The sequence below is a fragment of the Podarcis erhardii genome, assembly GCF_964252035.2.
Source record: "Podarcis erhardii genome assembly, chromosome: 11".
In the NCBI taxonomy this organism is placed as follows: domain Eukaryota; kingdom Metazoa; phylum Chordata; class Lepidosauria; order Squamata; family Lacertidae; genus Podarcis; species Podarcis erhardii.
Window position 1 is genome coordinate 14,308,030 of NC_138501.1, and position 12,815 is coordinate 14,320,844.

General features: G+C 42.6%; 1 long non-coding RNA gene across 1 annotated transcript in view; it reads right to left on the reverse strand.

Annotated features, from left to right (window-relative positions):
* LOC309352249 overlaps positions 1–12,815 on the reverse strand; it is a 114,880-nt gene that overhangs the window by 67,808 nt on the left and 34,257 nt on the right. The gene's annotated exons all lie outside the window — the stretch shown is intronic.

Here is a 12,815-nt window from a genome sequence, read left to right on the forward strand (position 1 = left end):
AAGTTTTGTGTCCAGATTTTCACTTTTTAAAATATGGGGAAATCAGTGTGTTACCACTGAATCAGAGCAAATGGGAACCTTTGGGAAACTTGATTGCTGTTTGCCCCGATTCAGTGGTAAAACACTCAGATATGGTGCTTTAATGCCAGGACCGCTGCTTTGGTCTTCCCTGCACATCATGCATCTGTGACGGCAAATAAGAGGGAGGGATCAGCATACCTGGAAGAGGGAGGGATCAGCGTACAAGGTATGCAGAGCTACAAAACATTTCTTTTTAAAGAAGGAGGAACTCCATCTCCAAACCAAACAACCCAGTGGGAACGAAGCATGCTGCATGGCCTCCAGGACATATGGAATATTAAGTGTCAGTTGGGAAAAATAAATGGGAAACCATGAGGGGTGTGATGTGAAGTGCTGGAGCCCCACATAGCTTACAGAATCTTGGAGGAGGGCATGGCTTCTGGCTGATATCCTGAATGAGAACACTTCTGTAAGGGGGTGAAGAAGCACCATAGTGTGTTGTGATTCAAGTTACAAGAAAGGAGATTCCAGCTAACCATCAGGAAGAACTTTGTGACAATAAGCGCTGCTCAACAGTGGAACAGACTCCCTCAGAAGGTTGTAGACTCTCTTTCCTTGGAGGTTTTTCAGCAGAGTTTGGATGGCCATCTGTCATGGATGCTTTAGTTGAAAATCCTGCATTGTAGAGAGTTGGACTGGATACCTTGGGGTACCTTGCAACTCTATGGTTATTATTTAGGTGTTAAGCCACCAGTCATTTAAGAAAATGTAGAGAGACTTGATGATCTGTGGGGTCCTTTGCTGGAAACTACAACTAATCCAGAATGCGGCAGCCAGACAAGTGACTGGGAGCGGCCGCCAAGAACATATAACACTGGTCCTGAAAGACCTACATTGGCTCCCAGTACGTTTCCAAGCACAATTCAAAGTGTTGGTGCTGAACTTTAAAGCCCTAAATGGCCTCAGCCCAGTATACCTTAAGGAGTGTCTCCACCCCCATCGTTCAGCCCTGAGGTCCAGCTTCAAGGGCCTTCTGGCAGGTCGCTCACTGTGAGAAGTGCGGTTACAGGGAACCAGGCAGAGGGCCCTCTCGGTAGTGGTGCCTGCCCGGAGGAATGCCCTCCCATAAGATGTCAAGGAAATAAATAATTACCTGACTTTTAGAAGACATCTGAAGGCAGCCTTGTTTAGGGAAGTTTTTAATGTCTGATGTTTTATCATGTTCTTAACATTCTGTTGGGAGCAGCTCAGAGTGGCTGGGGAAACCCAGCCAGATGGGCAGGGTATAAATAAATTATTATTATTATTATTATTATTATTATTATTATTATTATTATTTGTTTATCTAACAGTATGTATGAACTGCTTAACGTTTCAAGAATCTGTAAGTGATAGAGTCTTTAAAAAAAACATCCATTAGACATTAAAACAAGAACAAAAATGCAACCTAAAACCAATCAAGCAAAAATATAAGAACTCTCGGAAGCATAAAGAAACAGATGATTCAAAGATATAACACAGGGTTTAATATTGTGGGCAAAAAAGGTCATGGAAAACTGGTTCCTTCCAGAAAGCCAGGGCAGATGCCAATTTTTTCCAGACTTACTGAATGGAATATAAACCAGACATACATAGTAGAGAATAACTTCAGCCATGAACAGTGGTGTTCTGGTTGCCAATCAAAACCATTTAACTGGCAAAAGGAAGTTTCTGGTATATTGTTAAGCAAATGGTTCTGTATTTGGTATGGTTAGAACTGAGAACAGGAAGGGTAGAATAATATGTTTAGATGCCAAGTTAAAATGTATTTCTTCCTTCAGGCCTATGGAGATGGCTGGTTTGGAACTTGTTTATTCTGATTTTTTTTATTTTTTGTATATAGTTTTTATTTAATTTTCTGCTTTACAATTTAAAGTACTGATTTTTTTACATCCTTAAAATATCAGTGACTTCCCATCTTCTCTTTCCATGGTTCATTTTACATATCATAAATCCCTGTATATTTTACAGAAACTATTCCATTCATTATTCCATTATTCCATCCATCATAACTTCTTTACACTGTTTAATTTATCTTAATGATGCCAGCGTTTTCAGCTGTACACAGTTATAACTGGGTTTTTTAAAATTGGCTTTATGAATTTTATATGTGCTCCTAATGTGTGGATCTTTCATGAATCGTGTGTGTGCTGACCTAGGGACCTTCAGGTTGAAGGTGAGTTATAATAAATAGCATTAATTACAACAATTACAACAGTTATAATAATGAGGATATGAAGGCCCCATTGTTAAATAAATTCCCAACTGAGTTTGCACTGCCATAAAAGAAAGTATTTTCTAGAAAGGCAACATTAGCTCTCAGCATAGCTGTCAACTTACAGATTTGAAAATAAGGGACCAGCAGCCTCAAAAATAAGGGATCAGCAGCCAAAATAAGGGATCAACAATTACTTTGATAAAATACATATTTTGTTGCATGCAAATGGGTTAATAATAATAATAATAATAATAATAATAATAATAATAATTTTTATTTATATCCCGCCCTCCCCAGCCGAAGCCGGGCTCAGGGCGGCTAACAACAATCAAATAATCAAACAATCAAATAATCCAACATTCTAAAAAACATTTCATTATAAAAATTAATTAAAATCAAATTAATGGCAACTGTTAAGCAAAATTCTGTGCAGGTTGCCAGAGGAGGGAGTCAGGCTGCGCCCTGCCCAAAGGCCTTGTGGAACAGCTCTGTCTTGTAGGCCCTGCGGAAAGATGTCATGTCCCGCAGGGCCCTAGTCTCTTGTGACAGAGTGTTCCACCAGATTGGAGCCGCAGCCGAGAAAGCCCTGGCTCTAGTTGAGGCCAGCCTAACCCCTCTGAGGCCTGGGACCTTCAGGATGTTTTTATTTGCAGACAGTAGGTTCCTCTGTGGGGCATACCAGGAGAGGCGGTCCTGTAGGTACGAGGGTCCTAGGCCGTATAGGGCTTTAAAGGTTAAAACCAGCACCTTAAACCTGATCCTGTACTCCACTGGGAGCCAGTGGAGCTGGTATCGTACCGGATGAATGTGATCTTGCAGCGAAGACCCCATAAGGAGTCTCGCCGCGGCATTCTGCACCCGCTGGAGTTTCTGGGTCAGTCTCAAGGGCAACCCCACGTAGAGCGAGTTACAATAATCCAGTCTGGAGGTGACCGTCATGTGGATCACAGTGGCTAGGTCAGGGCGAGAGAGATAAGGGGCCAACTGCTTAGCTTGGCGGAGATGAAAAAATGCTGCCTAGATACCTATTAGGTCCATAAATTACCATATAGCATATATTCAACACAAAAAAACAGCAACAATTTGTTGTTGACAAAGGACAGCTGGACATAGAAAGGGCCCCATTACCTTAAGTAGCTTATTTAAGGGACATCATCAATAAGGGACAGCAGCGGGACATGGCGCTAGGATAAGGGACTGTCCCGCCAAATATGGGACGCTTGACAGCTATGGCTCTCAGCCAACAGAAAACCTGAATACCCATCAGAAAAGCTTTAAAACCAGGTAGGACACCAGAAAGGATGAGACGAGAACTTTCAACAAAGATTTCACTGTTGTTATACAATGCAATCATATTTCTATGTCTGCTACACTAATGTCTCCTACTCAATTATTTCCCCCAACGGTATCTTTGCATTTCTTTGCTGGCCAGATTTCTTTGCTGGCTGGAACAAAATGTTTCCAGTCAATGGAAAATTTCGGCATATTCTGTTAGATGATCCTCCCAACTTTCCTGTGGGAGGGAGAAGAATCTGCTCTCAGAGAGTGAATTGGCTCAGGAAATGTACGAGGATGATTCTTTTAACAGCCTCTTGTTTGCTAATGGAAATGGGCCATCATAGCTCAGGGAGAAGGCAGCTTGAAGATGAGAAGAAGCGACTCACCTTTATGGCATTCCAAATTAACAATTCCATGATAATTAGCAGCAATGATTCATCTTTGGTTGAGAAGTCATTTCTCCTGGACTGGACATCAGTGATGGAAATATGCAAGAAACTACATGTTCCCACATCGGATGTAGTCTCAACAAACCAATGTTTTCAACTGAAGTTGGCGGCAGGAGAAACAAAGAAAGGAATGAGCCCAGCACACCATTGAACAAACCACAAAATTTTGTCACATTTTGGTTGGCCTAAATAAGTACAGTGGTACCTTGGTTTATGAAGGGATGTGGGTGGCTCTGTGGGTTAAACCACAGAGCCTAGGGCTTGCCTATCAGAAGGTCGGCGGTTCGAATTCCCGTGACGGGGTGAGCTCCTGTTGCTCGGTCCCTGCTCCTGCCAACCTAGCAGTACGAAAGCACGTCAAAGTGCAGGTAGATAAATAGGTATGGCTCCGGTGGGAAGGTAAACGGCGTTTCCATGCACTGCTCTGGTTCACCAGAAGCGGCTTAGTCATGCTGGCCACATGACCCGGAAGCTGTACGCCGGCTCCCTCGGCCAATAAAGCGAGATGAGCACCGCAACCCCAGAGTCGGTCACGACTGGACCTAATGGTCAGGGGTCCCTTTATCTTTACCTTTACCTTGGTTTATGAACTTAATCTGTTCCGGAAGTCTGTTCTCAAACCGAGGCGCGCTTTCCCTAATGAGGCCTCCTGCTGCCGGTGCCCTTCCACCGTTCGGCTTCCATTCTTAGATCAAGGTAAAGTTCACAAACCGGGACAATACTTCTGGTTTTGCGGAGTTCGTAAATCAAATCGTTTGTAAACAGAGCTGTTCTTAAACCGAGGTACCACTGTATTTCTCCATTCTGGATTTGGAGAATTTTCCTATGGGCCCATGTGGCTACCTCTTTGGTTGTTTTTTTTGGTTTTGTTTTGTTTTAAACTGAAATATGCAAGTCCAAGTTGATTTAGGGACAGGCAGGATTTATGGCATTAAATGCAAGGCCCACCCTCCCCAGATGGCCTGTTCGTAATTGTTTTGACATGGCATGCCAGTTTGCTGGTGATCTTGCAGTGGAGTGTAAGGCCCCATGTATTGAAAGTTTAGCCATTTCAGAGTAATCCATTAACTTCCGCTGCCATTCTTCTCTGGTAGAGACTTTGTCTTCTTTCCATCTCCATTTTAATGTATCATAGTCTGGTCAATATATAATTATTTCTACATAACAGTGTTAGGAAGAACCCATCAGTGCTAATGTAAGTTTGCAGTAGTGGTACCTCGAGTTACAAATGCCTCAGATTACAAACACTTCAGGTTACAAACTCCGCTAACCCGGAAGAGTTACCTTGAGTTGAGAACTTTGCCCCAGGATGAGAACAGAAATCGTGTGCTGGAGGCACAGCGGCAGCAAGAGGCCCCATTAGCAAAAGCACACCTCTAGTTAAGAACAGTTTCAGGTTGAGAATGGACCTCCAGAACGAATTAAGTTCATAACTAGAAGTACCACTGTACAGCACATTCTTCCTCTCTGCCTCACCTAGTTCTTTGACAGTGATTAAAGCCTGGAGAACAGACGAGCAGTGTAGTCTGTCCAAAAAAATCCACACTAGACCTTTCAGAACTGCATCACAAGATGTAAGCAGCAGTGGGCTCATAGGCTTCAAGGTTATCTGTTATCCAGCAGATGGAAACACATGCTGTTCCAGTGAACCTAGTTCCCAAGATTTGAGATAGATGTCAGGACTTAGGAAGCATAAGATCTCTTTGTGTGTGACATGCGGCTAGGTCAGGCTCCTCACAGCACCGTGAGGCGAAAGCAAGAAACGTAGAAGGATTTCATATCCTTTACGAATCTTTTAAGGGCGTCTTCGAAATGGATGGAGAAATACACAAGTAGTCTTCCAGGTCAGGACTGACCCTGTGCTCAGGGGGAAATATATAGACACTAGGTGTGCACAGAACCTGCTTGTGAGGATTCAGTGTTACATACCAGGGATGGGAATCCTCAGATCAGAGGGTACAAATGCAGCCTATTTGATCCTCCGGACTCTCTTTCCAGACCACATTCTCTCCCTAGTAATGCCCCTCTTCTCATCCTGCTTTGCATTCTCCTTGAATGTGTTTGTCTGACTGGAATGTGCCCTTGAAAGCTGCAAATTTGCCACACTGAATGATAGAGAGCAGGGTGCAGGTGTGCAAAGGTGTGTAGAAACTGTACAAATGTAAAGTTTTCATTTGGTGCTCTGTCCCCTTTTACCTCTGCCCCCCACACCACTGGCATAAGCCCCCCCCCCCCCCCGCCCCAGAGACTGCCTAGAAGCAAATGAGGCCCACAGACTAAAAATGGATCCCCTCCTCTACTTTAAGCACTTACTTGAGGTAAATCCCATTGAGCTCAATAGGGCTTAACTTTTGGATATAAATAGGATCACACCACAAATGGCTTCTCCTCATTCCACCAGCTCCACCCCAAGGGATCTGTTGCTATCACCTTTGTTGTTGTAGTTGTTTAGTCATTTAGTCGTGTCCAACTCTTCGTGACCCCATGGACCAGAGCATGCCAGGCACTCCTGTCTTCCACTGCCTCCCACAGTTTGGTCAAACTCATGTTCATAGCTTCGAGAACACTGTCCAACCATTTCGTCCTCTGTCGTTCCCTTCTCCTTGTGCCCTCAGTCTTTCCCAACATCAGGGTCTTTTCCAGGGAGTCTTCTCTTCTCATGTGGTGGGCAAAGTATTGGAGCCTCATCTTCACAATCTGTCCTTCCAGTGAGCACTCAGGACTGGTTTCCTTAAGAATGGATCGGTTTGATCTTCTTGCAGTCCATGGGACTCTCAAGAGTCTCCTCCAGCACCATAATTCAAAAGCATCAATTCTTCGGCAATCACCCTTCTTTATGGTCTAGCTCTCACTTCCATATATCACTACTGGGAAAACCATGGCTTTAACTATACGGACCTTTGTTGGCAAGGTGATGATTGAGGGCACAAGGAGAAGGGGACGACAGAGGACGAGATGGTTGGACAGTGTTCTCAAAGCTATGAACATGAGTTTGACCAAACTGTGGGAGGCTATCACCTTTAGGCAGCATGTAAAACTAAAACTAATAATAATAATAATAATAATAATAATAATAATAATAATAAATGTCACACAACAGTGTTCACTCTCTTCCTTCTCTTCCTTCTGCCTCTCAAGTCCTAATGAGCACCCGCCACCAGAATCCCAGTTAGGAGGGTATCCTTCTTCATTTCATGTTTCAGAAGAGCTTTATTATTAATTCTGCCCCTTGTCAATAAGAAGAGATGGAAGGGGACTTCTTGTCATTTTACTTCTGGGACAAAAATTAAGGTCTGGCCATATTGGCTGCTCTGTGGCCCTCTAGATGTAGTTGGACACAGCAAGTCCCAGCCAGCACTATAGATGATCAGGGATGATGGAAGTTGTATTCCATCAACAGTTGGAGGTCCAGTGGTGCCCCACTCTTGCTCATATGGAAAAGAGTGCAACACCACAAGGTGTCATAGGCTGCCACAATCTTTTGACATTGACCACACGGAAGAGAGGAACGAGTGATGTGGCTAGGAAATTTTGCATAGATCTCTCCCTGCATTCAGTTTTAGTCTAGGAAAAGTAAGGTAAAGGGTAAAGAACCTCTGGATGGTTAAGTACAGTCAAAGGCGACTATGGGGTTGCGGCGCTCATCTCGCTTTCAGGCCGAGGGAGCCAGTGTTTGTCCACAGAAAGCTTTCCGGGTCATGTGTCCAGCATGATTAAACTGCTTCTGGCACAACGGGACACTGTGATGGAAACCGGAGTGCATGGAAATGCTTTTTACCTTCCTGCCACAGCAGTACCTATTTATCTACTTGCACTGGTGTGCTTTCGAACTGCTAGGTTGGCAGGAGCTGGGACAGAGCAACAGGAGCTCACCCCATTGTGGGGATTAGAACCACCGACCTTCTGATTGGCAAGCCCAAGAGGCTTGGTGGTTTAGACCACAATGCCACCTGCATCCCTAGGAAAAGTACTCTGGCAACCATCTGAAGCTATAATTGACAAGGCTGACTAACCCAGAAATATTGTTTTCCTACATTTCTGATTTTCAAAATGATCCAATGTAAATTGAGAATTTCCAGATCACTACTGCTTAGATTCAGATAGATGAGAATGATTATTTTTTTTAAAAAAAACCAGGAAACCAAAAGCTTCCTGTGCTTATTTGCATATTTGCATGTGTTGAAAGAAATCATTGGAATTATGCGTGGTGTCAGTCAGGCGAGAATCTGATCTAATGCATCCTACATTTATCTCTGATTTTTGCCTTCAGCCTGACAGCCTAAATATGAGGAAGGTGTTAATTTTATGCAGTATTACAGATGTTTGATTAAAGCCTTTAACAAGTGCTTCTGATGTATAATTTATATCTGGATAAGTGACTATTGCTGGCACACTGAATCAGTTACCCCAAAGCATCAAACCCAAAATTCTCACTTTCCTAAAAAGGAACTAGCAAATGAGTAAAAAATAAATAACAGTGATTGGTCAAGGAAAAGAATGCTATACCTTCCTTCTAAAGGTAAAGGTAAAGGTACCCCTGCCCGTACAGGCCAGTCTTGCCAGACTCTAGGGTTGTGCGCTCATGTCACTCTATAGGCCAGGAGCCAGCGCTGTCCGCAGACACTTCCGGGTCACGTGGCCAGCGTGACGAAGCTGCATCTGGGGAGCCAGAGCAGCACACGGAACGCTGTTTACCTTCCCGCTAGTAAGCGGTCCCTATTTATCTACTTGCACCTGGGGGTGCTTTCGAACTGCTAGGTTGGCAGGTGCTGGGACCGAACGACGGGAGCGCACCCTGCCGCGGGGATTTGAACCGCCGACCATGCGATCGGCAAGTCCTAGGCGCTGAGGTTTTACCCACAGCGCCACCCGCATCCCACCTTCCTTCTAGGCAAAGTCAAAATCAATTTCTTGTAACAAGCAACTGTTTGTATTGATGAGCCAAGCTGTTGAAATTATCTATTTTCTTCAAAATCAGCTGGAAGATGGCAGGGGCTCAGTTTCTCTCACTGGGTGATATCCATTATGGGTATATTCTGAGTATGATTTACTTGGGTAACACCAACAGTAAATATAGAGAGACCTGAGATCAATTAGAAATGTGCATTTTTAATTTTTTATTAATGCTTTCTTCTTCTAATGATGGCACTAATAGTTGGTTACACTTTTCTAGAGTGCAATTTTGATTGGCCCTTGGATACTTAGATTTATGCACCATCGTGAAAAATGTGTAAATGAAGGCAAACAATAGTTATTCTAACAAACTAACTAACTAAAATAAAATGTGTAAATGAAGGCAAACAATATTTATTCTAACAAACTAACAAACTAACAAACAAACTAACAGGAAAGATCAGATAGATACGAGATCAAAAGTTCATTGAAGACTGGGGAAAATTTTCAGACTATCTGAAATGTGTATGTGATGAGCAAATAACGCTAGTGGGATTTCAAGAAGTTCTGTAAATGATAGAGGACTATTGTATTGATGAAAACTAAGTGTGTGAAGGTTTATAAAATGCAATATAAAATTAGGAAATGCGTATTTAAAAAAATTGAATAATGGATGATTGTCAGAGAGGTTGAAGGAAGTCTAAAAGAGAAAATATGTGATAAATTTAGATTGGATACTATAAATGTATGTTGGAAAATTTAATAAAAAATAAAAAAACAATCTTTATTCTTTAGAATCCTTTATTGTATTTCAAATCTTTAGGCTATGAGTGCTGCCACTTATGTAGCCAAAATGTCAACAGTCCATTGCCCAAGAAGCGGGTATCAGTAGGCTTGGGGGAACTCCAACCTTCATAATACAGAGCAAAAACAAAATTGAAACCACAATTTACAATAAAATACAATAGTAACTGCATGCAACATTAAGTGGTATTTAAGACACTGGAACAGAGAGTATTTTAGACAAATTAGACAAGAACCACTCCTGCTATGTACTCTCCAACATTTCTCTGATGAAAATAGGAACATCGTATTCCATCATCATCATCATAATTTTATTATGGATACCCTGCCCATTTGAGTGGGTTGCTTCAGCCACTCTGGGCAGCTTCCAGCATATGAAAGTAGTAAGTAGTAGTAAATATTTTTTAAAAACGTTTCTATACAGAGCTGCTTTCAGATGCCTTCTAAAGGTTGTATAATTGTTTATCTCCTTGACTTGAGGGTTGCATAACTCGATAGACTCCAACGTTTCTCTGGTGATGATAGGAACATCTCAAGGAAAAGTGGTACATTCCAGAATCAAATCTGTCACCGGGACAGCTTCTGTGAATCTGGGACTGTCCCTGGAAAAGAGAGACGTTTATAGGGTCTCCTGCAAAAATAAATGGTTCTTAAGCTGCGGTCTGAATGAACGTAACATGGGGGGGAAATGAAATCTGTACTGGGAGGGAGTTCCATAGATGGTCACTGATAAGGTCATGCTTCTTCTAGTGCCCCTCCCCAATCATGTTCCTAGGAGACACAACAAGCAGGGCATCCCCTATAGATCTCAAAACCTGGGTGGGAAGGGACTTGGGAAGATGCTCTTTCAACTGTTTGGGTCACAAGTCATACAGGGCTTTCTGCGTCAGAACCTGAACCATGAATTGGGCCTACCAGTGTAATGGAAGCCATTAGATGGAGTTATGTTGTGAATGAGTAGGTCTACGGTTGAGACTGGCTTGCCCAAGAGAACATACAATCCACAGCTATGCATATTTATTTATTTATTTATTTATTTATTTATTTTATTTAATCATAAAAACCCCTCCATACAGTTTACATTAATTTTGGAAGGATATCCCACTGCTCTTGGTAGGACTTAACTGGCAAGTTTGTTTAGGACTGCAGCCACAGAGAGTTCTTCTAGCAGAGGCAGGATTCAAACCAGGGGCTTCATGATTTGCAGGCTCCGTCCTTCAAGCTATATGCTATGCCAGGTCCTATTCAATGTTCCTTTGTCTTGACAAAACAAACAGTGCTTGGGAACCCTTCAACAGGAGACTTCATGAGGAAATAAACAAGCCCAAAGGCAAGTGGCAAACAAAAAGCAGATTTAACGGAAGGTTATAAAATAACGCTGTGTAAACAGCAATGAAACTCTAAGTGAGTTAATGCCAAGGGGAGATAATTTGATGCCAAACAACAAAGCTCTTCTCTGTCTAGGTAAATATATTGAACACAAATATTATGACAATGTGAAACAATGGATTTTATTTTTCAAGCAGATGCTGGAACCCTTGAGATGAAGGGTAATGCAAGGATAAAAACACTAAATGTGCTACAGCTTCACCTTCTATATACTTAATTAAAAGTACAGGGGATCTGATAGTCTTCCGTTGCATCTGAGTATCTTAGTTCCTCACCCCTTGCCTTTCGAGTTTGTAAAATCTCTGAAATGAAAGGATGGAAAGCTGCCAGAAAGATACAGTCAACATGGGAGAAGAAAGACTGGGCTGAGAGTAGGGTTGGAGGAGAAAGTCAGTTGGGAAGGCATTTAAAATCGAATCTACCAAATTCACACCTTCCGAAATAATATGCAAACTGAAACACAGCAATCCTTTGAAATTCACATTTATCTGAATTTTCCTGTGCAGTTCCCCAACCAATGTTTACAAAAATGAGGAAAGTGTGTGCATAAAAATGAAGTCATTCATGAAAAATAACATACAAAAATGCATTACATTAGGGGGATTTGCTCGCAGAAATGTGTACATTTGCCAAAACTGCATATAAAAATGTGCTTATTGGGAGAAATTCACACTAAAATACTGGTGGTTTTTCACAAGATTTTTTTTTTTTAATTACAACTTTCTGCAAAATGTGAAGAGCGGAATTTTAGATTGGAAAGACTGGAAACCAGGAAAATGGAAATTGACAGATCCTTCCATGCCTAGCAGAGAGAATGGGGAGATGAAGATGTATCAGTGAAGTCTGGTCACTGAGCCTCAGAGCCACACGAGGGGATGCAATACAAATTATCTGGAGAGAAGAAGACTTGTTACTGTTTGAAACAGAATCAAAATATATAAGGGTAGTCTTGCTGAAGATAGTTGTCTGTTTCTTGCCACATAAGGTAAAGGTAAAGGTAAAGGGACCCCTGACCATTAGGTCCAGTCGTGACCGACTCTGGGGTTGCGGTGCTCATCTCGCTTTATTGGCCGAGGGAGCCGGCATACAGCTTCCAGGTCATGTGACCAGCATGACTAAGCCGCTTCTGGCGAACCAGAGCAGCGCACAGAAACGCTGTTTACCTTCCCGCCGGAGTGGTACCTATTTATCTACTTGCACTTTGATGTGCTTTCGAACTGCTAGGTTGGCAGGAGCAGGGACTGAGCAACGGGAGCTCACCCCATCGCGGGGATTTGAACCGTCAACCTTCTGATCGGCAAGTCCTAGGCTCTGTGGTTTACACCACAGCACCACCCATGTCCCTCTTGCCACATAGATCTTAACAATTCATACAAACTAACCTATTCCCACCCATCCCCCCAAAAAACTATAAAAAAATATATAATTGTGTGTTTGCCAGATGAATTGTAACAAGAGTGCAAACATTCGATGGAGGTTATGAAAGCATGGAGAGATCAGATTTGTACCAGTTGCCTTTCTCCAAATTTTCACTTGTACCAGGACCTATATCTATATATACCCTATATCAGGAGTAAAAGGTAAAGGTAAAGGTCTCCTGGACGGTTAAGTCCAGTAAAAGGCAACTATGGGGTTGTGGCGCTCATCTCGCTTTCAGGTCGAGGGAGCCAGCGTTTGTCCGCAGACAGCTTTCCGGGTCTTGTGGCCAGCGGGACTAAACTGCT